Source organism: Manis javanica, chromosome 10 (assembly GCF_040802235.1).
Source record: "Manis javanica isolate MJ-LG chromosome 10, MJ_LKY, whole genome shotgun sequence".
Lineage (NCBI taxonomy): Eukaryota > Metazoa > Chordata > Mammalia > Pholidota > Manidae > Manis > Manis javanica.
Genome location: NC_133165.1, coordinates 88,475,569 through 88,502,769, shown reverse-complemented (window position 1 = coordinate 88,502,769; position 27,201 = coordinate 88,475,569). Strand labels below are relative to the sequence as shown.

Genomic DNA, 27,201 nt, shown 5'->3' with positions numbered 1-27,201 from the left:
ATATAAAATCCTTTAATACCTACTTATTTGTTACTTATCTAGATTCAGAATGAGAAGCTCACCGGGCCTCACCTGTAGAACTTGAGCCATTAGGTCACAGGCTAATATGCAGCTGGTTTCCTGGCATGGGGGGTGTTGTTCTCACTTCCTCTGGGGAGTGCTGGAAAGAATGAGGTGGCCTGGAGCTGGAGGAGAGGAGCGGCTCTCCGCATGACCTAAGGCCTGGCTCAGGAAAAACATGCAGATATTCTGTTATTCTGGGCAAAATTGCTGATATTTAGCTGGCAGATAAAATCCCAGAAAAATAGGAACTGTCTTATAGAGCATGAGGGTGTCACATGAAGGGACTGAAAGTACCTTAATTTGGGGCGGTAAAGTCCCAGGAAATAAACCTAGAATATTTCCAAAATGTCAGCTTAGTCCTTCTCAGCCCAGTAGGCTTTCTCTGACTCAAAGAGCCCATTTTCTGCTGTGTGTGAGCCTGTCCTAGTCAGCCCAAACTAAAATTCCAAGTGGACAAAAAAGGCCACTTCAGCTGTCAAGCTCAGAAGCCACATGTGGCTTTTGGTTTAAGAATTGGTCCAGGCAGCAGATGCTCTGATTGTATGGGGAGTGGCATGCCTATTCCTGGTATAAGAACAAGCTCTCCTTGTCTTAATACCACACTTAAATCAGGGATAGACGATTCTGAAAGTTCTTATTTTTCAAGGAGCTATGTTAAATCATTCTTATGAGAAAAAAAATCAGTGTAGAAAGATGTGATTTCTCAGAGAGCTTTTACTGTTGAAGGGATTTTTTAGCAGACAAAGGAATTTGTTCATTAAATCATACCTCTCTCAGAGAGAGATTCTTGAGCATAAGGTGTAGAACATGTAATTACTAGGTTAAGTAGGATTTAAAATACTCTACCTACACCACCCCTTTGTGAGGCGCTCTCTTTATTTTTATTTGATAGAGGGGCATCTTTCTGAAATTCTTGACTAGAAACCCAGAATAAAAACTTAGAGCACATTAGAATTCTAAAAATAGCTTGACCCTGCATTTTACAGAGTTCAGGGCTCCACAAATATGCTGCCCAAATCATTGTTGGCGATTAACTCATTTTGCCCTCTTTCAAAAGGTGAAAGCAGCTGGTGTATGAGAGTTGAGAGAGAGCCCATTTTCCAAGGGAGAACAAAGAGAAAGCGGCCACCCCTCCCCCTCGAGAAACCGCTTTGCTTTGTCTGGACCGATTTCTGAGACTGGGGCAGAAGAGGCTCAGAGCTGCGTCCCGCCCGATTAGCTCAGATTAGTTCAGTATAGTAACACTCAGTTCAGCAGTCCTGGGGATGTGCATGGGGAGAGGGTGTACCTGCCTGCGCAGGACTAATGTTATCAGCTGCCCTGTTAATGCATCCTATCCCTGAAGGACACTTTCATAGCACACTAACATTTAGGGAGACAGCCCCCTCCTGACTTGTATTTCTCTAGAGATAAACATGTCTAACATGGTCTCAGATCCTGTCCCTGATTCACTAAATTACCAAATATCCATTGCTCTTCTTTGACCTTCAACCACTGAGCTCTTAGTGCCCCTATGGTTGGATACAGCTTATGAAAGCTACAGCCCAAGTAGTTATGAACAGGACGTGGGGGCCTAGCCTTCCTTCTCCAGGACCCTCAAGAAGCCTTCTGTTCTAATTGGGTTCCTAATTACGGTGTTTCTGGAGCTACTGAACAAAAGAGAGGCCTCTGTTTTGAACCAGAGCCTATAATTTGTGCCTATAGCTATGCCCTGATAGGAGGCATCATGGGAATTCTCATGTCAGAGAACAGGGACCTGATAAACAGCATGACCAGTCCAACTGAAACCATCCGTCTCTGGGTCTTCCCTCTTTTACTAGAAGAAAAACGGAGACGTACAATTCTTACACATACTGCACTGAATCTCTGCAAGTGGAAGGGACAAAAGATTGTTAGAGCTTCATTTGGGCAACAATGAAGGACAGAGCTCTGTAGGAGAAAGCAGAGCAGCATAAAGCTCTCAAACAGCATTAAAAGGGAGAAGCTGCACTCTGGAATCATCATCTTGCAGGTTACAATTCCCAGCCCTCACGCTGGCTCAAGAGAAGCGCAACTCATCGTCTCCTTTCCGTGGCCTTCAGCCATAGGGGGAGAAAGGTGGTACCATAATTCCCTCCCAGTGGATGATGATGACGTGGTCTAAGCAGATGATTGCAAAGACTCCTGTCAAATGAGTATAGAGAAAAAGAGTGGGGTGAGGAGGAGGGACGCCAGAAATGGCACAGTAACAATCCTGGAATAAAAATGAGGGGACATAATGAGAAATGATAAGCACAACCATTTTGAAACTGAGCCCCCTGACTGTTTTTTCCAATTGGCTCCTAGTGAGCTCTTTTAATATTTTGTAGATATGAAAGTACCCTAAAGTAGGATAGGATAAATGAAAGAGAGCTTCTATCAGGTTCTATGTTTCACTCGCCTTTAGCATTGTCTTAAATAACAATTATCCTTAGATTTAGAAGTATTAAAAGCAATCAAGCCCTTTGAAATATTGTATACCAACACCATAACGGGCCTCTAGGTTTCTCTTCTCCCCAGAAAGGCTGGGCTCTGGTGGGGACCACTACTTTCAGTTTTGTTGGGTAGGGGGCCTAAGTGCAGCATCCAGAGTGCAACGGTGTTTGGAACGCCGCCGGCCGGTTCTAAGCGGTCCCGGAGCGACGCCGCAGCCTCTGGCGAGATCCGAGCTTTCTCCATTTCACCAGCAGGCGGCGCTGTTTTCGGGGCGCCGGCGGCCACCGCCCACGAAGGCCACTTCCGCCGCGGCGCCGCGAGGTTACCCCTGCACCGCTTTCTGGCTTCTGAGACAACCTTTCTTCACCTCGTGCTGTCTGCTAGTATTTCTGAACCACTAGACTCTTGTGACAGTTTACGCTACTTTAAAACTTGCTTCTTGGGTCCTTTGAAAGAAAGGAAATCCTAAAAATACGTGTATTGAGATTGTGTAATCACTGGTTTTTAAACACATCTCAAATGCATTTCAACTTAGTCAAATAAAAAGAGCCTCTGACCGACAAAGAAGGCCATAAATGTTGAAAATTAGAATACTTAAAAAAAAAATCCCTCTTCCTGTTTATTCCAGACTCTCACAGGCGTAGAAAGCGGCTCGCGAAAATTCAGCTATGGCGCCATCTGCTGGACGCACCGCGACGCTGCAAGTCCCTGCCGGAGTAGTAGAGGTCGCGTTGGCTGCAGGTGATGGCCCGGTTTTTTGCCCAGGAAAGTCTCTGGCACCAAGGTAGCACACATGCAGTATTCTATTATAAAAAGAAACGAATCTGACCTTTTACAAGAAAAATATCTCCGTTTTGAGGAGCCCTTGGGCCTAAATGATCTGGCAAAAGGTTTATGGGTGTTCTCTTAGGGCAATCTGGGGGCTTCAGGAGAAGAGGAGGCATAACTCATTTCATTTTACCTGTACTTCTCTCAGGTGCAGGGCTGAAAACTAAAACTATTTCCATCACTACTCACAGGGAAATATCAGGAACAGAAGTCACAATGTATTTGTTCTACTGCATGGAACTGATTCTGCAGAATGGAAGGAATTTGAAAGGTGAAGAGGGTGACAGAAATAAAATTAATCTGGGAATTGGGACGTGTTAAAATGTGGCCTTGGCTGTGGTTTGATATAAGGTCCCTAAACCCTGCTACCATTTCCCAAACTCTTAAGTCAGTTCTGATTTACTTGAAGATTTTTCTATTTAGGAGACTTCAGGCCCTTTCCACACAAGGGTCTAAACCCATTTGCAAACACATTTATATACATACTTCACCACAAACCTGCATTCACCATTGTTGTGAACTTTGTTAAAGGCCGTAATCAGAAACTGCTTGGGGAACTGTTAGAAAGCAGAATTTTAGAGAATTAGTTGGTCCGTCTATCTGAAACAGTATGGTATCACTGATAGGAAATATTTGAAAAAGAAAAATGTTACTAAACATAGTTCTGATCTTAAATAGCTTGATAATAACTTTCTAGCAAAAAATGAGCTTTTGTGTTCTAGGATGAGTTTATAATGGTTTTCTTGAAGGAGATGAAGTAGCTTTACCAGTAATTGGAGTCTAACTGGTTATGGAGTACTTGGGGTCTGTGTCATGTGATATCCACATGTAGTCAATGTTTTATAAAGACATCCTTTGGTGTCCCAATAATTAGGTCCTTATGGATGAGACCTTCCTAATTCTACTGCCAAAGTGAATAGTTTCATAGAGAAAATGTTAGCCCTCCATGTGGGTGCTTGAAGAAGATGAACAACTGAGAAAACAATGAGAAATAATATAAAAATCCATTACAATGATGCATCATGAGTGGACTGTATCAGAAAACCAGAAGGCGGAGTATATTCCCTATTTTGAATGAACAAAGAGTTAATGGGTACCAAACTTTGACCAATATAGGAAATACCTGATGGCTGGTGCCACATCTATCATGTCTCTCTTCCATACTAATGTATTGCGGAGGAGAGTCTTTCCTAGAAATAAATAGGGGTTTTTCGTGGTTTATCAGCACTATGAGTAGTGGCATGAAGTAGAGAGTGAAACATAAGCCAGGCAAGCTCTCAGGGTCTTTGCCTAAGGACAGTGCAGGACAGGATCAGAGGTGAAGCAGTGAAGGCCAGTCTCTTCCTCTTGTGCCACAGGCAGTCCCTGGAAACAATGTTTTCTCTTCTGTGGTTCTTATTTCATAAGCTTGTTTGCTCAGAGGGTGTCTCCACCCTCAGAACAGAGACACATAGAAAACCTACCTGTCCCGTTCTTCACAGATATCCCGAGAATATTCATTGAGCACTGTTTCTGGTAAACCCAGTATACAAAGGCTACCCATTTCCCCAGCAAGTGAGCTTGGGGTTCAATATTTTGTGTCTGGCAAAAAGCAAGGGAAAATTTTTCTGGAGATGACCTCTCTCTTGACTTTCAGCCTGTTCTAAATTGGGCTTTTGAGAGAATGTAACTATTCTCTCAAACACATGAAACATTGAACTTAGTGGAAATTTCTGTCTGGACCTCTGGAGTTAGGGATGTGTCTCTCATGGTCAGAACTGCGACTTCACAAAGAATTGCCTTAACACTGTCAGTTAACTCAGTTTTGTTTTCTCAACATAGATCAGTCCTCTTCTCTCCCTTTGCTGTAAAAAGGCTAATTCCTGCTCATCAATGGGTCTTAGCTTTCTGTCCACTTACTCTGAGATTTCCTTCACTCTCCAGGTGAAAGGAAGGTGCCCCTGCTAACTTCCCAACACCTCATGGTTCCCTGTCACAGCTCTGTAATACCATATTGTCACTGCTTACCTGGTGTGTCTCCCACACTAGACTCTTACATCTTATGACAGTGGAGTCAAGCTTATTATTATGTTAATTTCGCATCTTCAGTGCTTAATTAGTGCCTCAGAACAAGAGGCCAGGTAGGAATTCAACACAGGATGATGGGAGGAAAGAGTATTTCCAGCAGAGGACTTAGCATGAGCATATACACAGGTATAGACCTGGAGGAGTGCCTAGGAGCAGGAATTTGGTCTGGCTGAAGCCTGAGGGAGCCTGGCAGGAGATCAGATGGGAACAAGTATGGGTGGTTATAAATACTGTGAATGTCAGTGTAAGGTAGTGGTCATCAGGAGTTGAAATAGTTGCAAATGAAATTTCTGGAGTATTGTAGGTTGGATAAGTGCTTTCTTTGCATGTATTTCCATCAAAAGCAACAATGGAACCACAGATCTAGCCCATTCTCCTTGTGGAAAATGTCTTTCATGAACCAATCTGCATGGCGAAACTGGCAGAACCAATGTACATGAGCAAACCAATCAGTTAAATAGACTTATTTTCTATCAGAAAAAGTTTAGCTTCATATTTTAATTAAAAACACTATTATCACGATGTCTTTTACCACCTCACTTGGGACTTCTAAAATAGCCGCTGTCTAGGGCCCAGAGGCTTGGCGGGAATTTGTCCAAGGGATGAAATAAAGCACTACCCTGTCAGTATTTCTTACTTAGCCCTTTAGAGATTCTCCCTCAGGGGTGATGCACTTTCTTTTTTTTTATTTTTTTATTTTTTATTAAGGTATTATTGATATACACTCTTATGAAGTTTTCACATGAAAAAACAATGTGGTTACTACATTTGCCCATATTATCGAGTCCCCACCCATACCCCAATGCAGTCACTGTCCATCAGTGTAGCAAGATGCCACAGATTCACCACTTGCCTTCTCTGTGCTACACTGTTCTCCCTGTGATCCCCCACACCATGTGTACTAAACATAATACCCTTCAATCCCCTTCTCCCTCCCTCCCTCCTCCCTCCTCCCTCCTCCCTCCTCCCTCCTCCCTTCCCCCCTCCCCTACCCCACCATCCCTTCTCTTTGGTAAAGGCTAGTCGCCTCTTAGAGTCTCTGAGTCTCCTGCTATTTTCTTCCTTCAGTTTTGCTTCATTGTTATACTTAACAAATGAGGGAAATCATTTGGCACTTGTCTTTCTCCGCCTGGCTTATTTCATTGAGCATAATATCCTCCAGCTCCATCCATTGTTGCAAATGGTAGGATTTGTTTCTTTCTTAGGGCTAAATAGTATTCCATTGTATATATGTACCACCTCTTCTTTATCCATTCATCTACTAATGGACACTCAGGTTGCTTCCATATCTTGGCTATTGTAAAAAGTGCTGCAATAAACATAGGGGTGCATATGTCTTTTTTAATCTGAGAAGTTGTATTTTTTGGGTAAATTCCAAGGAGTGGGTTTCCGGGGTCAAATAGTATTTCTGTTTTTAGTTTTTTGAGGAACCTCCATACTGCTTTCCACAATGGTTGAACTAGCTTACCTTCCCACTGGCAGTGTAGGAGGATTACCGGTGATACATTTTCAAATCATCCCTTTGTTTGAGCTCTTGTCCAAGGTCAGAGCAGTTAGGAAGCAGAGGCTGGAAAAGAGAAAGCAGCTCAATGGCAGCCATTCCCAGGTAATTCACTATCAGGAGAGGGTACATTTGGTACTTTAGAATCTGGAAATTGACTTCTTAGAACTATCTATGCTATGTACTCTCAAGCTGCTTAGACCCCAGTTTGAAGATGATAGTTTTAATTAAAGAACCTGGATTCTATTTTACAGACAGGTGGTCTCCAGAGTGGAGTATGCAAAAGGTACAGAGAGAAAATATTACAAATTTATACTACTTTGTCATCCTCTTAAACTTTCTATATTGGTAAAATACTTATAATCTATATAAAATAGAAATACAACAGTATATAAATAATTTTAAAATAAATTACATGTGTGTGCATTAGACAATGTTCAAACATTAGTTTACTGATAAGTACATGGAATAAAAAAAAATCTGAGGACCACTTTTAGGGGTAGTATTTTTTTTTTTTAGTGGAAAGTCATTTAAGTTTTCTGAGTAAGGGAGTGAAAATGAACACAGTTGTTGACTACAGGTGATAGGAACAGTACCAGGCCTAGAGGAGGACACAGCTCACTGCCTGCTTTCCAGAGAGCTGGCAGCCTGGTTGACACATGAAAAAGCAAGTAACAATAATGAATGATAACTAGTGCATGACTAATTAAGGGAGGACAATGAGGAAGAAATTTAAAAGAATGTGGAAAGAGCAATTGGTATTTTTTATTCTGTTTTTAAACATGCATTTTTCTGTAGCAAGATCTGAATTTTCCACAAGGTCCTAAGTGGTGATGGCCTTGCCTCACTATTTCCATTTCAAATTCCAAGCATTCTGTTCAGTAATATTCCTTCATCTCCATTTTTAACCACCAAATTGATGTTTTTATTTATGATTCGGGGGACCACATCCTTAGTTCTTAGAAGGAAAAACACCTAAAAATGCGATAGTTTATGACTGAGAAGGGTTTATATTATCGGTAGTTCTGGTCTTTCAGAAGATAGCAATATTTGAATAGTTAAAATATAAAGGGAAGAAGAAAGTTAGGGGAGTAATTTTGGTAGCTTCTGTTATTTTTAGACATTCTACTACAACCAGAATTTCCCAGAGAGAAGGAACTTTAAAAGTTCCCAAAGAACATCATAATAAAGCATAATAATACCTTATACCCATGTGTAATAGATCCAATCTCAAAGGATTTTCGTGATCTTACCCTTGCATTCCCACCAGTTATATCTCTGTCGAGGGTAAGGGTGATACACGAGGTTAGGAGGCATCCCAGACTCACAGTCTAAACAGGTGCTCTGGCCCCATGACAAACACCGTGTTGGACATGAATCCTGCTGTGTCCACCCACATGCTTACTCAGACCCCACCCTCCTCACAGTGACGTATAGGTATAGGTGTTATTTAGCCATTTAACAGAATATTTGGGGAAGATTAGTGTACTCAGCAAGTGCACAATTACTAGGTGGCAGAGCTGGAATTCAACCCAGGTCTGTCTTACTCAGAGAGCCTATTTTAGTGCCTGGGAGGCAATTGATAATTTTTGATGGGACTGTGTCAGTAGGGTGGTAGAGGTAGAAGACAGATTACATGGGTTTAGTCACTTATTATCCAACAAATATTTACTGGAGACAGTGGAACTTCCACCTAAAGCAGAGTAAGGAGGTGGGCAAATCCTCTCCCCAAAAAGCAACTACAAAGCTGGAAAAAAAACAAACCATTTTTAGCACCCTGGAAATCAACCAACGACATATAATAACCTGAGAAGTGTTTATGCTTGAACAATGGCTGACATTCAGTATTAACAGTGGGACTCTGTGGCATCCTTGCCTGGGGATGCTCCCATTTCCCAGCCCTCCCACCAGCCCAGTCAGCATGGAGATTTTGCCAGGGGGGGGGAAAGCTGTGAGGACCCATAGCTTTGCTGTTACAGTCAAAGAGGTCTCAACTTGATTTGAAGCAGGAGAGGGCCAGTGGTTCTACTAACACAAAGTTACAGTTGTGGTTGGGGCAAGCATCCTCAGGGCTGAGGTGGTGCACATTTACAGCTGAGAACAGAGGGCCTACGATAGCCACAAAGTCCTGGCTGACCTTGAGGATTTGTGCATAGAGAAGCTGTGAAAGGGCCCAATGGAAAGTAAAAGCCCAAATAGAATTGAAAACAGCCTGACATTTGCATGTACCCCTCTGCCCACGCACAAATTCATGATCAGAGGATGGAAGTCTTACTGAGGTGCTGAGCACAGTTTCTGTCCCATCATTGACTGACCATTAGGCTACTTAGACACAGGGGCAACCCCTAGGGAGCCAGGCAAAAATAAAAACATGAAAAATTAAACTGAGTAGAGATATTAGCAGCCACACACTTCAGAGAAGTTAACCAAGGCAAGTTACTTAAACACGCAAACACAAAAGATGGCCTTGAGGGAAAAAATCAGGATCCTGAATTGCTATAAAATATTACTTAAAAATCTAGTTTTCCATAAAATATGCAAAAAGATAAGAAAATTTGACTCATTCTCAGGAAAAACAAGAGTCAATAGAAACTATCTACGTGTCCCCAGAAATTGGATTTAGCAGGCAAAGACATCAAAGCAGCTATTATAAATATTATAATATTTCAAAGAAATAAAAAATATGTTCAAAGAACTAAAAAAAATCATTTTTAAAGACTCAAAAGAAAGTCAGACAATAAGGAATCAACAAATATGCTCAATGAGGAAACAAATTACTTAAATTTTTAAAAGTATAATTTCTAGAACTTATACTAAGCAATAACTGAAACACAAAATTCAGTGGAGGGTCTCAAAAGCAGATTCAAAGTGGCAGAAGAAAAGAATCCGTGAACCAACAGAAATTATCCACTGAAGAATAAAATACAAAGAAAAATGAACAGAGCATCAGAGACTTGTGGGACAACATTGACATACCAACATATGTGTAATGGGAGAGGAAAGAAAGGGTCAGGAAAAATATTTGAAGAAACAATGCCCAAAAACGTGGCAAATTTGATTAAAAAACATCAGTCTACACATCCCAGAAGCTTAATAAACCAAACTTGGATAACTACAAAGAGATCCATGTCTAACCACAACATGCACACTGTTGAAAGTCAACAACAAAAAGAACATCTTGAAAGCATCAAGAGAAAAACCACCATCATGTACAATGAAGCATAAATATGATTAACAGCTAATTTCTCATCAAAACAACGGAGGTTTCTCATCTGAAGAATGGAAGCTGGAAGGCAGTGGAATGAATGGCATATTCAGAGCATAAAAGAAACAAACTATTAACCAAGAACTTGATATCCCACAAAACTATCCTCAAAAATGAAAGAAAAATTAAGACATTCCTAGATAAACAAATCTGAGGAAGTTTGTTGCTAACAGACCTGCCCTATAAGAAATGCTAAAGGGAGTCCTGCAGGCTGAAAGGAAAGGACATCAGATGGTAACTTAAATCCACGGGAGGAAATGAAGAGCACTGGAAATGGTAAATATGGGAGTTAATGTAAAAGACTATAACTATATATTTTCTTGTTTCATGTAACTTGTTTAAAAGATATGAAAGAATTATAACACTATATTGATGGGTTATAACATATATACCAAATGTATATATATGATAATTAAGTGTGTTATTATATAACAAATATAACTATATAAAAAATAATAATCATTAATATTAGGATATATGTGAGCTTTATATGTAATAATAGCACAAAGGAGGGGAAAGCGACAGAGTTATATTGGAGCAAAGTTTCTATGCTTTAATGAAATTAAGTTAGTATTAATCTGAAATAGATAATAATAAATTATGATGCATATTATAATCCCTACAGTAACCATAAAGAAAATAACTAAAAAATGTATGTTTAAAAAATCTACATAGGAATTAAATGTCACACTAAAATTATTTATTTGACACAAAAAGTGGCAGTAAACGAGGAAGATAGGAACAAAAAAAGAAACAGCAAACACTAAGATGACAAACCTAAATCAAATTACATCAATGATTACATTAATTCTGAAAGGTCTAAACATCTCAATCAAAAGACAGAAATCAGCAGGTTGGTTAAAAAAGCTAGATCCAATTATAAGATGTCTGCAAAAGACACCTTAGATTCAATGACAAATAGTGAAAAGTAAAAGGGTGAAAAAGATATACCATGAATATAATAACCATAGGAGAGCTGGAGTGGCTATATTAATATCAGACAAAACAGACTTAAGACCAAAAAACAAATGCTCCTTGAGACAGAGGGACATTTAATAATGATAAAGGGATCAGTTCATCAGGAAAATATAATAATTATAAATATGTACACAGATAACAGATTCACAAAAATACATGAAAGAAAAATGGACAGAATGGAGGAACAAATAGAAAATTCAACAATAATACCCCACTCTCAATAACGGATAAAAACTTGAAAGTAATATCAACCCACTTGACCTAACTGACATCTACAGAACTTCGTCCAACAACTGCAGAATAGACATCCTTAGTGCACATGGAACATTCTCCAGAGTAGGTATGTTAGGACCTAAAACAAGTATTCAATAAATGTAAAAGAATGCAAATTATACAAACTACATTCTCTACCTGCAATCTGCAATGGAATTAAATTAGAAATGAAAACCTGAAAGAAATCTGGGAAATCCCAAGGTATTTGGAAATTGAACAGACTTCTAGATAGTTCATGGGTCAAAGAAGATATCACCAGGGAAATTTTAAATACTTTGAACTGAGCAAAAATGAAAATACAACATATTAAAATTTATAGGATGCAGCTAAGAAGTGCTTTGAAGAAGACACCTATGTCAGAAGAGAAGAAAGATCTCAAATCAATAACCTAAGCTTCTACCTTAAAAAAGTAAAAAATTAAAAGAGGAGCAAACTAAACCCAGGCAAGCAGAAAAGGGGAAATAAAGATTAGAATAGAAATCAATGGGAAAAAAAACAGAAATACAATACAGAAAATCAGTGAACCAAAAGTTGGTTATTTGGAAAGATCAAACTTTTAGTTATATTTATCAAGGAAAGAGAGGCAGAGACAGAGAGACAGGAAAGAGAGAGAGGACACAAATTACCTATAACTGGAATGAAAAAGGATACAATAATAATGTATTATTATCCACTACAAGCATTAAAATTTACAAGGGTATATTATGAACAACTTTATACCAATAAATTAGACAATTTTAATGGAATGGAAAAATCTCTAGAAAGACACAAATCACCAAAACCAACTCAAAAGAAATAGAAAACCTGAATAGATGAAGTAAAAAAATGGATTAGTATTCAAAAATCTTCCCACTGGAAGAGCCCTGTCCAATATGGCTTTACTGATGAATCGTATTAAATATTTAAAGAAGAAATAAAACCAATACTTGACAAATAACCTCAGAGAATAGAGAAGAAACACCTAATTCATTCCATAAGGCCAATATTACTCCGATACCAAAACTAGACAAAGACACTACAAGAAAAGTACAGATCAATATCTCTTGTATCGGGTGACATCCAAAATATATAAAGAGCTCCTGCACCTCAACAAACAAAAAAGCAAACAATCCAATTAAAAAATGGGCAGAGGAGCTGAACAGACAGTTCTCCAAAGAAGAAATTCAGATGGCCAACAGACACATGAAAAGATGCTCCACATCGCTAGTCATCAGAGAAATGCAAATTAAAACCACAAAGAGATATCACCTCACACCAGTAAGGATCGCCACCATCCAAAAGACAAACAACAACAAATGTTGGCAAGGTTGTGGAGAAAGGGGAACCCTCCTACACTGCTGGTGGGAATGTAAATTAGTTCAACCATTGTGGAAAGCAATATGGAGGTTCCTCAAAGAGCTCAAAATAGAAATACCATTTGACCCAGGAATTCCACTTCTAGGAATTTACCCTAAGAATACAGCAGCCCAGTTTGAAAAAGACAGATGCACCCCTATGTTTATCGCTGCACTATTTACAATAGCCAAGATATGGAAGCAACCTAAATGTCCATCAGTAGATGAATGGATAAAGAAGATGTGGTACATATACACAATGGAATACTACTCAGCCATAAGAAAAAAACAGATCCTACCATTCGCAACAACATGGATGGAGCTAGAGGGTATTATGATCAGTAAAATAAGCCAGGCAGAGAAAGACAAGTACCAAATTATTTCACTCATATGTGGAGTATAAGAATGAAGAAAAACTGAAGGAAAAAAACGGCAGCAGCATCACAGAATCCAAGAATGGACTGGGGAGGATGGGTGGGAAGGGAGGGATAAGGGCAGAGAAAAGGAAAGGGGGCCTTACGATTAGCATGTATAATGTGGGGTGGGGCACGGGGAGGGCTGTGCAACACAGCGAAGACAAGTAGTGATTCTACAGCATCTTACTGTGCTGATGGACAGTGACTGTAATGGGGTTTGTGGGGGGACTTGGTGAAGGGGGGAGCCTAGTAAACATAATGTTCTTCATGTAATTGTAGATTAATGATACAATATATATATATATATATATATATATATATCCCTTGTATCAATGCAAAAATTTTCAACAGAAATACTAGCAAACTAAATCCAGCAACAGATAAGGATTATACATCATTGCCAAGTAGGATTTATCCAGGAATTCACAGGTGGTTCAACATCCTAAAACCAAGTAATATAATTCACCATATTAATAGGATAAAGGACAAAACCCACAGGATCATTTCAATACATACAGAAAAACTGTTTGGCAAATTCCAGCCCATTTGTGATAAAAACTCTCAAACTAGAATAAAAGGGAACTTCCTCAACTTGCTAAAGGGCATCTACAAAAGCCCAAAGCTATGTTCATCAGCTGATGGATAAACAACATAACTATGTCCACCTAATGCTATAGTATTCAGCAAAAACAAACACTGTAATACTGATATATGCTACAGCACGCATTAACTTCAAAAACATGCTGAGAGAAGCAGATGCAACTGCTATATATTCTATGATTTTATTTGTATGAGATGTCCAGAAAAGGAAAATTTATATAGAGACTGAAAGCAGATCAGTGATTGCATAGGACAGAGAGCAAGGCTGACTGGGCTATATGTCCATGATGGACTGGCAGTTGATGGAGGAATTGATGGCAGCCATCTTGGAGGCAAGCTACCATAGATAGTAAGCCCGTAGAAGGTGTTAAGTAGAGAAGTGATAAGATCCGACTTTTTAGCAGGATCACTCTGGCTGCTGCACCAGGAGTAGGCACTAGATAAACAGGAAGATGGAAGAATCAGGGAAAGTGGCATTGGTCCGAAATGGCTACAGTGGAGAGCGTGAAAAGTGGTCAGACTGTAGATATATTTTAAAGGCAGAGCAGACAGAATTTGCCGATAGATTGGTGGGAGTGACAGAAAAAGAAGAGCCAATGATGACTCTAAGGTTTTGGGCCTCAGCTACTGGAAGAATGGAATTGCCATTAACTGAGATGGGAAAGGGGAGGAGAATGTGTAGGAAGATTAGAGTTTAGGTTTTGGCATCTATTAGGTATCCAAGCAGAGAAGTCCCACAGTTGGATATGAGGGTCTGGAATTTTGGAATACGTTCTAAGTTGGAGACATATGTATGTATCAGTGTATGGATAAGAGTCTGGATAAGATCAGCAGAGGAGTTTGTATAGAAAGGAATGACAGGAGGCCTTGAGCCACTGACATTAAGAGTTTAGGAGAACAAGGAGGAAACAACACTGGGGACTGAGAAAGAGCAGCCAGGAGGGAAGCACAAGAGTCCTGGAAACCTAGTGCGGAAAGTGCTCCAAGTGAAGTGTTTCTCAGTGATCAACAGCATCTAAATAAGAATGAGAACTGAGGAGAACATGACCACTGGATTTGGTCATGTGGAGGATGTGACGACTCTGATAAGAGCAGTTTTGGAGAAGTGGTGAGGGTGAAAGGCTGATACCAGTGGGTTCAAGGAATAAGGGGAGACAAACTAGAGGCAGCAATTGCAGATAATTATTTTCTATAAAGATAAAGAGAGAAATGAGATAGTAGCTTGGTTTGGAAATGGAAGAGCGTGTCTTTATGCTAAAAAAAAACTGAATAGTGGAAAATTTGATGCAGGAGACAGAAGAGAGAATCATTGGAGTAATATCCTTGAGTGGGCAAAAGCGGATGGGATATAATATACAAGTGCAAAAGTTGGCCTTGAAGAAGAGCCTGGACAATTTATCTTTAGTAGCTGGAAGACAGGCAAGAGGACATGGGTACAGCCACAAATAGGTAGATTGTTAAGAAAAATCATCCCAAATTTGGAAATAGGCAAATAGGATTACTGGGTATCTTTTTAGTGAAGAGCTGTGCTCTGGCCAGCAGGCCCTCTGGCGAGGGCCTCATTTCCTAGGGGCAGGTACCACTGCTCAACAACTTTCTGCTTACTATTGATTAGGGTGTTTTACAACTCTGTTTATTATAGATAGAAAACTTAGATCAATACAATAGTTCTCGTCTGAGAGAAATACAAATGATTTCTGTCCTATGAAAATGATAACCTCACAGATTATGATTCTTTTGCCTTATGCGGCATTAACCAGTTTTTGTCTCTAACTAGCAATTTTAAATATTTTAAAGCACTTTTCCTGGTGAAATATATCAGTTCCTATTCCTCAAATGCTCTTTGCACCAGCTTTATCATTTAACTGGTTCTTTAGTAAATAAATTTTGGACACATTTATTCTATATGTTTATGAGTCATGATTTTAGCTTTTTGGAAATTATATTTTAACAAGGAAGATGCAGTAGTGGGGACTTGTAGACAGTCTCTCCTGATTGCTTCTATTTTCTCGGTGAATAAGGATGCAAAGTTATGAACTGAGAATGGGGAGGAAATTTTGGGAGTTGAGAGTCGTGAAGAAGATACAAGAAGAATTTTAGGAGAGTGGGAAGTGAAGAGATTAAAGGGAATACAGTATGACTGCTGAGCCAGGTAAATCCCACTGGAGGTTAGTAGTCATGAATTTTAAGTGGATCTGTCAGCATGCCACAGCCATGCCTGCAGGCATGGGATAGGCAGGGTTAGATTTAATCAGGTTTGAGGTTTTCCTAAGTAAGCACAACCAAGAAAATGGAGCAAGGGGTTTGCAGATGTAAGCAAGAGCATAATTACAGTGATGGACTATGGAGGAAGAGACACAGGGGGTAAAGAACAGTAAAAAGGTGGTAGGATCAATGGCTTGTCAGTCCTGCTAAGTAGAAGGGTCGTTGGCATTGGTTTCTCTTGCTGGGAAGGCGGAAATCTTGCTTGCACAGTGAGATGCTTAACACTGACGTGGTAACTTGCAGGGGGGATCCTCACTAGGGCTAGGAAGTGAATGGGAGGATGGAAAGGAAGGCCACAGTGTGAATAAGGGAGAAGAGATAAAGGACAGTTATTCAAGTGGGAGATAGCACTACAATGGTTTAATCCTAATTTGTGGGCAAAGAGAGTGAAAAGGTCAAGAAAAGAGGGTTAATTTATAAAGAAAGATCCCAGAAGCTGTGTGCAGGAATAAAAACTAGGTGGATGGGATTAATATTAATAAAATTGGAGGAGACCCTAATGAGAACAGAGAGGGTAACAGGAAGAAATACATTTTATTGAGGATAGGATCTAAGATGTTAGAGCTCAGGTTAGAATCCTTAATCCTTTCATTAAATTAGGAATCTCAGTTATCTGCTAGGAGTGAATGGTAAGTGTATATTAGGAGTTTGAGGAGATCAGTAGTAGCTGTTAGGCTTTGGGAAATGAGTAAAAGGGATGAGTAAAGGCGTCATTCAGCAGTGTGGGATGGAGAAGGATGTGAGAAGTTGGTCTTTGAGGAAGGTGAGAAATTATCTTAACTTCCCTGTCTCTCTGTAAATGTGGAAAACACAATGTTCTACATATATAGATTAATTTATATAATTTACATAGGTTGTAAGATTGAGCGCACAGAGATTTTACTAGTTTTTGCAAGAGAAGCACTACAGTGGTGCCTTTAAATTCCTCCTGAGCTCCAGATCCACCCCAATACCTACTGGACCTCACCACCTGTGTGTTCTGAAGGTATCCCGAACTCTCTGCTGGAGGGCCAAAATCAATCTCACTGCAGCTTCACAACAGCAAAACGTAAACAGATGTAAACCCCACCCACCCACCTCTACCGGTATTTCCTGCATGATTACCAGCCCAGGGCTCCAGAGATAGAAAATTCAGAACATTTTCATGTCCTTCACTCTCCAAACCAGTTGGACACCAATTTCTACACTGTGAGCAATTTTCAAAGCTTGTCTCTCCCCCTATCATTGCTCACAAACCATCCAAAATCTTGGAAATTCTATATATTCTAAATTGGGGCATGGGGGAGTGAGATGATTGGTCATGTTCCAACTCCAGGCCTGGAGGAAACTAACTCTCCTAGGTCAAATCCACATGTGCACCTGGGTAGTTAGGCTTTAATGGGTTGCCAGGCTCCAGGGCCAGTGTGTGCTGCAGCACAGTCAGTGGCCCCACATCAGTGCTTGAGGCCTTGTCTTAAACTGCAGAGCTAGCCCACACTTCTCCTTTCCTTAACGTGATTTTATTTTGGGTCTCAGTGGCTTTTTCTGTCACTGGGCTATCATCAGGCACTTCAAGGCTATCCAGACTGGATTTCCTAATATAGAAACTTGAGGATCTGGGTTGGAAGGTCTGGCCCCTTCCCACTCTGGGATCCTTATGTATATTGACTTATTTCCTACTTAATTTTTTTTCCACTTGGATGCCTAACAGGCATCTCATACTTAACATGTCCAAAGCAAACCCTGCTGTCCCTGCTCCTCACCACCCTTAAACCTGCTACTCCCAAAGTGTTCCTCCTCTTAGTATCAGCTCCATTTTTACAGTTGTTCAGGACTCAAACCCTTGGAATCATTTTTTTTTTCTTTTTTCTTTTGGTATCATTAATCTACAATTACAGAAAGAACATTGTTTACTAGGTTCCCTCCTTCACCAAGTCCCCCCTACATACCCCTTCACAGTCACTGCCCATCTGCATAGTAAGATGCTGTAAAATCACTACTTGTCTTCTCTGTGTTGCGCAGCCCTCCCCGTGTCCCACACACACTATACATGCTAATTATAATGCCCTCTTTCTTTTTCCCCGCCCTTATCCCTCCCTTCCCACCCATCATCCCCAGTCCCTTTCCCTTTGGTAACTATTAGTCCATTCTTGGGTTCTGTGATTCTGCTGCTGTTTTGTTCCTTCAGTTTTCCTTTGTTCTTATACTCCACATATGAGTGAAATCATTTGGTACTTGTCCTTCTCCACTTGGCTTATTTCACTGAGCATAATACCCTCTAGCTCCATCCATGTTGTTGCGAATGGTAGGATCTGTTTTTTTCTTATGGCTGCATAATATCCTTGGAATCATTTTTGATTCTTCTTTTTTCTTGCAACCCACATCCAATCCATCAAAAACTCCTATCTGGAATCTGGCCACTTCTCACCATCTCCTCTGCTACCACCATAGGCTCCTGCCCAGATTATTACAGTAGCTATTTAACTGGTCACTTGCTTCCATTCTTGCCTCCCTACAGTCTGAGCACAGAGGTTAGAGTGACCCTGTTAAAATAAGAGCCTAATCTTGTCATGACTTTGCTTAGAACCTTCCAATGACTTCTAATCTCAGGGCAAAAGCCAAATTCCTCACGGTGGCCTCTAAGGACCTACATAGTCTGGGCCCCACTTTCTCTCTGATTTTATCTTTTATTGCTTTTCCCTCACTCACTGCTCCAGCCATTGTCTCTGCCTGGAATGCTCTTCCCACAGACACCTACATGGCTCAGTGCTTCCTTCAAATCAGGGACACCTTGGCCCCACTAGGTAAAATAGCACTCTTCACTACTCTCTAGCCTTCTCACTGGGCTCTGTTTTTCTTCCTACATCGTATCTCTTCCCCCAGGTGCAATATAAACTCCTCAAGGTGCTTTGTCTTGTCCTTAGTTCCTAGTCCAGTGTCTTGTACATGCTAGGAGGCCCAATAAATACTGAATAAAAGAGAGAATAATGTAATTCTGTTTTTCTAGAAAATCTTTACCTTTTTAAGGCACTACATAAAATGACTGAACTATATAAGGAACCTCAGAGGCTATATCTTATTTTACAAACAATGAAACTAAGATTCACTCAGTTAGTTGTGCTATAACTAGAATCCAGATCTCTCAAATCTCAGCCCAGTTATCTATTTACAAGGCTGTTTTAGAGCAGGCATTATCGGATGGGGAAACTCAGATGCAATACAGCTAGGGACCTTGCCAAAGGCTATGCTATTTAATTATACTAAAAACCAGAATTCCCAGTTCTTGGCAGTTACAATGGCTCTGAGAGTTTACACTCTGGTCACTGAGGAATCAGTTAAGTCCCTACTTCAATATTTTGTTATTCTAATCTGTACTTTCCCTATCCTGCAGGGTCTTTCCCTTTGTGTTTCATTCTGTCCTTGGCTCTAGAGGTCAGAATGATTCTCTTGCTTACTAAGTAACAACTACTTTCCCTGATACCTGGCCTCATCTTCTTCAGCTTCTGTACAGTGTGCTTGGGGTTAGGCTGTATATTCACTCAGGCTGCTAGAGCAAAACATCACAGATGGAGGGCTTATAAACAACAGAAATGTATTCCTCACAGTTCTGGAGGCTGGACGTCTGAGTTTAGGGGGCCTTTATGGTTGGGTTCTGGTGAAGGCCCTCTTCTGATCTGCAGACTGCCATTTTATCATTGTGCCCTCACATGGCAAGATAGCCCTCTGGGGTCCCTTCTGTACGGACACTCATCCCATTTACCACGGCTCCACCTCATTACCTGATTCCCTCCTCAAAGTCCCACCTCCTGTTACCATCACAGTGGAGGTTAGGATTTGGGGGGAACACAAACCTTCTGTCCATTGCAGGCTGTCTGGGCCCTAACCAGAGGCTATGAAACCCTCCAAAGCAATCAAGGAAACAGGTTTAATACCTTGTTAGGTGACCTATGTTCCAGGTTAATTTGTTTTCCTCTGGAACAACTTTGGTTTACTACTAGTCGTTTCAGGCAGAATAAAGAGAAAGAGTAGCCTGAATGTAAAATGTGTTTCTTGTTTTGAACACAAAGAATTGCTTCCTTCTCTTTTTTTTTCCCACAGTATATGAAAACTGTCCTTTGTTTCCAGTATAAATAAAGGGAGCTGTGGAGGGAACAGGGTAAGTAAGCTGACTTTTATAGTTACAGTCTGTTCCACATAACCCATTTAGGAGGTCAGTAGGGACTACAACTTACCAAAACAAAGAAGTATGTAATTTAAAATGAGGAAGTCTTGATCTATCCGAAACAAGCAAAGACTTTTCAGGGTTTCTAAATGGCTTATATTCCTGACTCTATGAAAACAACATATGCTGGAGGGTAAGGGAAAAAGTATGTGAGCTAGAGGACCAAAATAGCAAAGTGCTTTAAAAATAGAGCTCTGTGAGTACAGGCCCACATCTGGTAGAGCTCTGTACCAGCCTCCTTCCTTCACTTGTCTTTTTTTAATATTATTATTAGGTATCATTGATATACAATCTTATGCAGGTTTCACATGAACAACATTGTGGTTACTACATTCACCCATATTAAGTCCCCCTCACACACCCCACTGCAGTCACTGTCCATCAGTGTAGTAAGATGCGATAGTTACTACCTGTCTTCTTTGTGCTATACTACCTGCCTTCCCCACGCACCCCTCCTACATTATGTGTATTAATCATAATGCCCTTTAATCCCCTTCTCCCCCCCTTCCCACACCCCTCCCCTTTGGTAACCACTGGTTTCTCCTTGGAGTCTGTGAGTCTGCTGCTGTTTTGTTCCTGCTTTGTATACTCCACAAATGAGTGAAATCATTTGGTACTTGTCTTTCTCTGCCTGACTTATTTCACTGAGCTCAATACCCTTTAGCTCCATTCATGTTGTTGCCAAATGGTAGGATTCTTCCTTCACTTGTCTTAGAACTGAAGGGTTTGGAGATCAGTCCAGGTTTGGATGATTTGGGGAAATAAGCATATAATTAAAGTTGTAAATATAAAGTGGTTCCATATTAATGTTTCTGGAGAGAAGACAGTGGTTCAGAGATGAGAGACATAAAGCCAACCTCCTGAGAAAAGGGGTGAGGATCCCAGAGAGGAAGACTGGACCCAAGGCAGCATGATCCTAAGTTCAGTGTATGAATTTAGATAAGTTACATGTAACCCCATCAGCCCCTATTTCCTCTGCTATAAAGTGGAGATAATGATGGCTTCTGCCTCACCGGGTTATTATGAAGAATAAACCCCTTAGTCCAGGGATGGAAGCCCAGAGGGTGAACTGGTACCAGCGGTGGAGAGGCTTGTGGAGTGGGTGGGCAGTCACAGGGGGTGGGGCTTTTGTAACCCAAGAATTAAAAGGTTGGAGAAGAATGAGCTGATTGGGATGGGAGGGGGCCAGGAGGTGACCCTTTCATAGGCCTGAGAGCCCAAGTGGGGCTTTGGGTGACTGGGAGGGGAGGGTGCAACCAAGCTCTGAGACAAAAAAAAAAAAAAAGACCTTTTCATGCCAGGACTAAAGAACTAAGGGAAATGTCCTGACTTTGACTAGTATGGAAGTACGGGCCATGGTGTGCTGGTAAATGTTTAACAACCAGCGGGGAGTGGGGGTGACAGCCTAACTTACAGTATTCACTGATTGCCATGGTGCAAATATTGCCACCACTGCTGATTTAAAGCGACCAACATGATGTCTAAATGGTTCACAAAATTCCTGAAAAGCAAGCAATTGGCCTTAGTAGGCTCTAGCACACCAGTGAGCAGGGACACTAGCACAAAAGAATCAAGGGATTTGGATTAGGGAGCAGCCCCTGACTTGAAATAGGGAGAAAGAGCAGGCACTGGAAGAGGCCCAGTGCTTTCAGCCAATAAACCAGCTACATGAGTAACATGAGGCAACCTCGCCTCTAAATTTCCTAGCTATGTATAATTTATGCAGTGATATTCCCCTTCTGTTGAGGTAACTGTGCTAATTATGTAGGAAAAAACAAATTGTATACTTGAAAATAGCTGGCTCTGTGTCCTGGGAGGAGGGGGATGGGATGAGGCAGGTAGAGACACCCAGAAAAGTGAAAGGGGTAATTATCCTCAGAGTCACAGTCTCCAAGTAAATCCCCCACTATCTCAACTGCTGGCAAGAAGTTACAGTCACAGGGAAAGAAAACCCTCAGGGGCCTTCCTCTTTGGGCTGCCCCAGGTTCCGGGGAGTTAGGTACATGAATAAATACAATTAAATTAAATAAACATTGCTATAAATAGAAGAGATTTCCAGACTCTAGGAAGTGATCCACTTACTGGAATAATAAGGTAGATAATTGAAGAATGTGAGTAGTTTCTTGACATTTTCTGCAAGAGAATTTTACCTGTCTATCCTAAAGGGATTGGGGGTGGGGAGAATCAAGGGAATGGTTATTAACTGCAGGACAGTTTAGAAACAGCTTGAAGCAAGAAGGTTTAGCTGTGATATACAGAGTAGAAATACAGGGAAAACAGCCTACTCAGTTGTTCCAGTTAGTCACTGTGAAGAAATGATTCTTTAAGTATTGTGCTTTTAGGGAATATAAAGAATAGAACAAGTGAAATGACCTCTCAGTGGAAATAAATGTGAAATTTTGGAGATAAAAGCCAGTTTTCTCTGTTAATCTCCTAGAATGGAGCTAGCATTTCATGTAAAAAGTCCTGATGACAGGGAAGAAGTCCAAAATGCTGCTTCGGTTACAGCAGAGGAGAACTTTGGAAGAATGTATAAGAAAGTTATAAAGGTTGAAAATACTGCAAGATAAAAGGAGCTGTAAGTGAAAGTTAAGGAATCTAAGGATTACTTTTCCCATAAAAGAAAACAGCATATTATCTAGCAAATAACGTCCTCCTCTTCTGTATTTACGAGGGATAAGAGGAAAAAACAAACTGCTGAGAAATACACAGACTTAAAACACACTTACTGTAAAGAAGGTGCCTGAACTTAATTGCAAGGAGTTCTAGCCCCTTTGGAGGTCTTAAAAGTAGGGCAAATTCTTTTTTCTTGTTATGTTGATAGTAGCCTCCCCTTAAAACAACATCACAGGGATACCCTATCCTATCCCTGTGAACTAGAGCGGGTACCAGGTTAATGGCGGTCCTCCAAGTAAAAGAGACAACTGTCATTTTAGGCATTTATTCTGGGTTCTACCTCTTGTTAAAGTTTAGGGCAAATTATTTTGAGTCTAGGACCTTGTTTCCCACAGTTCCATAAAAAACACTGCTGTTAAAAACTTATTTTTGAAAACTCCTCCAAGGCTCAATTGGAGTAGGAAATTTTTTTATAAATTGCTATTTGAGCACAAAGTTTTTTTATAAATTGCTATTTGAGCACAAAGTATCTCTGTACCATTATTATCTGTATGTAAATGGTAACTGAACACAAATAAATTCTTCAGTATCACCAGTATCCTAGCGTTAAAAATAGGAATAGACTGAAAAAATATAAGGTTCAGTTTTATCTGATTTCTTTTCTCTTTACCAGTGTTTTGTGGGCATGCTATATGACGGTGGTTTAAAGTCCAAGTTCCCTGAGCCAGAATAGCTATGCAACACTTCTTTCTCTAAAGCATTGTAAGACACCATCTGTCAGTATTTAGCTAATATGCTCGTGATTCTTGGAAGCCCCTGACTGAATGAAACATGTTTTCAACTTTGATTTTTTTTTTTTTCAAGGTAGGAAAGCCAGGGAGGCTTTTATAGAGAGACACAGTGAGAGGACAGACAGAGCTCCTGGCTCACGCCAGGAGGGAACAAGAAAGCCCTAACTTTGCTTATTTTTGTATACAGCTTACATGTACAGCAGAAGCCTCAAGTCACAGACTCAGAGTCTTAGGGGTGGAAGAAGCCTTAGAGATGATCCTGCCTAATCCCCTCACACTTCACGTGCAAAACTTGGGACCCAAGGAGAAATGCCCATCCAAAGTTATTTCACCCAAAATGGCAGAACACAAGCTGTTAATAACTCAACTTGTTTGTGGTGAATTCTGGAAAATTTCAGCTAGAAAGTAAGATGAGTTTCTGCCTTTCCTCACTGATTTTTAGAGCCATAGAGATTTGTTTACATAAAAGTTAAATTTTTAACTATCCACCAAGGAAAGAGATCTCCTCCCACTCCCCTACCCCCACCCCTGCAAAAAAAAAAAATCTATCAGGGGGCAGCGAACTTAAGTATGGATCTCAATGCTTAAAATGATTTACAGTTCAAGAGTATGCCTCTCTCTACACCTCTCATTTTGTCCTCCTCCACCACCACCTCCAACGGTAACAGCTCCCAGTTTTATACTTAGTGCTTTACTATGTGTGCTATGTAATTTACCTCATTTATTCCTCAGAAAAGTGTATCCATCTAGTTGTATATTATCCTCATTATATAAGGGAGGAGATTTAGAGATTAAGAGATTTTCTCAAGGACTCGCAACTATAAAACAAAAAAAGAATTCAAACCAAGGTAATTAGGGCTGCAAAGCCCTTAAGCCTGTTGTGGTTGCTTAGGTGCTATCTGCTTGAATATGAGGTGATAGGAAGTGAGAGGAGGAAAAATAAAGGTATTTTGTTAAGAATCATATGAGAACAGAATCTAAAAATAAAATGCCTATTATTTCTAAATTGCCACACTGAACCGTTCTCATCAGCTTTTACTAGTGACCTCCATGTGACTAAATCCAGTGGTCATTTTTGAGTTCTCATCATACTTGACCTACTGTTGGCATTTGATACTAATCACCCATTTTTCCTTGCTTCCAGGACCGCACGCTCTGGGGCTTCCTCCTGTCACACTGATGTTCCTTCTCCGGGTCCTCCGTTGCTTCTGTCTCCTCTCCCAGAGTGCAGTCCTTGGACCTCCTCTCACCTATTTCTACACTAACTCCCTTTGTGATGCCACCCAATGCCAAGACTTTAAGATGGCATGTAGATGTATCTCTCTCCCCAGCTCTCTCTCCCGTGAGATGCAGACTCCCCCTATCCAGCTATGTGGGCATCTCCACCTCCACATGGACATCAACATCTCGGCTTCACACGACCAAAACCAACCTGATATCCTTCCCCTCCAATCCCGTCCCATAGTCAGCCCTTTGCATCTGTTGATGGCAAATCCATGTCTGTTATTCAGGCTAAAATGTAATCCTTGGCTTCTCTTTCCTTCACACGTGACATTTAAGAAATCATTCTGACCCTACCTTCAGAGTATGGCCAACTCTAACCACTTCCCCTGCCACCACTCTGATCTGGGTCTTCATCATCTGCCAAAAGAACTGCTGCAGTGAGTTATCTCACTGTGTCTTCCGGCTTCTACCTGTGCCCTACCGTAATTTATTCTCAACACAACCACAGTGATCTTTAAAAAAAAGATTATCAGTTCATGCCACTTCTATGTTTTGAACCCCACACTATCTATGTCAGAATAAAAGCCACAGGACTGGCAATGGCTTACTTACAAGAAGATGCAAGGTCCAGCTCCCATTTCCTCTGCATCCTCTTCTTCTCCCAGGAAGCCACTCAGTTAACCTCTCATGACCTTCAGGTCTTTGTCAAATCTCACTTTTCATGATGGCTGATCCTAACCATACTGTTTACCCCCACTCCTCCCTCCCAGCATTCTCATTCTACTGTACTTTGCTCTTTATTTTTCTATAGCACTCTTCACCTTCTAACAAATTATGTAAATATAAATGTAAATATAATTTATTATGTTTGCTGTTTTTCTTCCTTCCCCATTCCCCTCCAGAACATATGCTCATTGAGGCAGAGATCTGTCAGTTTTGTTCACATACACACTCCTGAGTATCTAGAAACTGCTAAATATATTTTTGGAATGAATAAAAAATGAAATGAAAAACTCTAATTAAGACCGAAATATTTAGCAACAGATTAAGATGCCAATTATTCCAAATGTCAAAATATCCTGCCACACGATAGGTGCTCAGTAAGCATTTGGTGAACTATGTCCTGTAATTTGAAAAGTAATCTCTGCACTTATTGCCACTGTATCCATTTTGTGCATATGAGTTGGGATGTATCATGGGTTCTGCCTATTTGGTATCCAAAACCATTTTTGCTTTAATTTTGCCACTTCCTATTTCAGGAAAAAGCCCTGTAGCCTCTATTTTGTACAGCAGGCACTTTTCGTTCTCTTTTTCCATAAACTATCACCTAGAGATGGTTAAGGAATTTAAGAGCTAAGATACGATGAAACTGTAGAGTAGAAAAGCAACGGAAACGAACGATGCTTGTGAGACAAAAATCATTGCAAGGATAAGAGCAATGTATTTGGTATATTGTACAAGGTAGTGAAGGCTTAAGGGCAGCCCCGCCACTCCAGCTATGTGACCTTCAATTAGTTCATTCTTTGGAGCCCAAGTTTCCTCACTTGTAAAACAGGGATAACTCACAGGGTTTGTGGCATGGATGAACAACGTGTGAAATACAGTGTGAAAAGCCAATGGCTCTGCATAAATCGTTAAAAGGTGGAACCTAGTATAATGAACTGGAAGGACTGCTTTTGCATCAGCTGGAAGGAGACTGTTAGGAACCAAAAGGTTCGTTTAGAAGGAGGTAGGAAAACGAGTAAAGAAAAGCAATGAAAAATGTGAGAGAGAAAGGCCTTCAGACCAGTTACTAGTAAGACCTGGAACCGGGAGCAAGGCCTTTTCTCTTGGAAATCCTTCGCGCGAGGGGAGCCGGGCTGCGCCAGCGGAAGCAGGAGGCCGGGCCTTGCAGGGAGCTGTGCGGCGGTGACCGGCGGGCCGACGCTCCAGGATCTGGGCCCGGGGTCGCAGCGGGCAGCCGGGAGCGGGAGGACTGCGCGCCTGGGACTCCCCTCAACTGGTACGTCTCCTCGCTTAGGATTTGCCCACCTGACGCCCCCGCATCCAGAACACAGTGCAGGCGCTCCGCCTTCCCACCTCCAGGCGCCGTCTCCACCCTCTTCCCCACCCGACCCGCCAGATCTCCCGCCCCAGGAGGTCTCCTTCACTTCCTAGTTCCGGCTCCTTCCGAAGAGTTTAGTTTGAACTTTTGAACCCACCAATCAGCGCCGCGCGCGCCCCGCCTCTCTCCGCGGGCAGGGTGCGGTCGGGCGTCCGGCTGGGGCCGCGGGGCTCGGAGGCGGTACCACGGGAGCCGGGGAGGTGCCGGGGACCGCCCTCCGG

General features: G+C 41.1%; 1 long non-coding RNA gene across 1 annotated transcript; it reads right to left on the bottom strand.

Annotated features, from left to right (window-relative positions):
* LOC108393017 (uncharacterized) lies at positions 1 to 27,049 on the bottom strand. Its single transcript, XR_005054137.2, has 3 exons — positions 26,908 to 27,049; positions 6,881 to 6,979; positions 1 to 222 (listed from the first exon to the last, which is right to left on the bottom strand). It is a non-coding gene; the product is annotated as an uncharacterized lncRNA (long non-coding RNA).
* Positions 27,050 to 27,201: the final 152 nt, after the last annotated feature.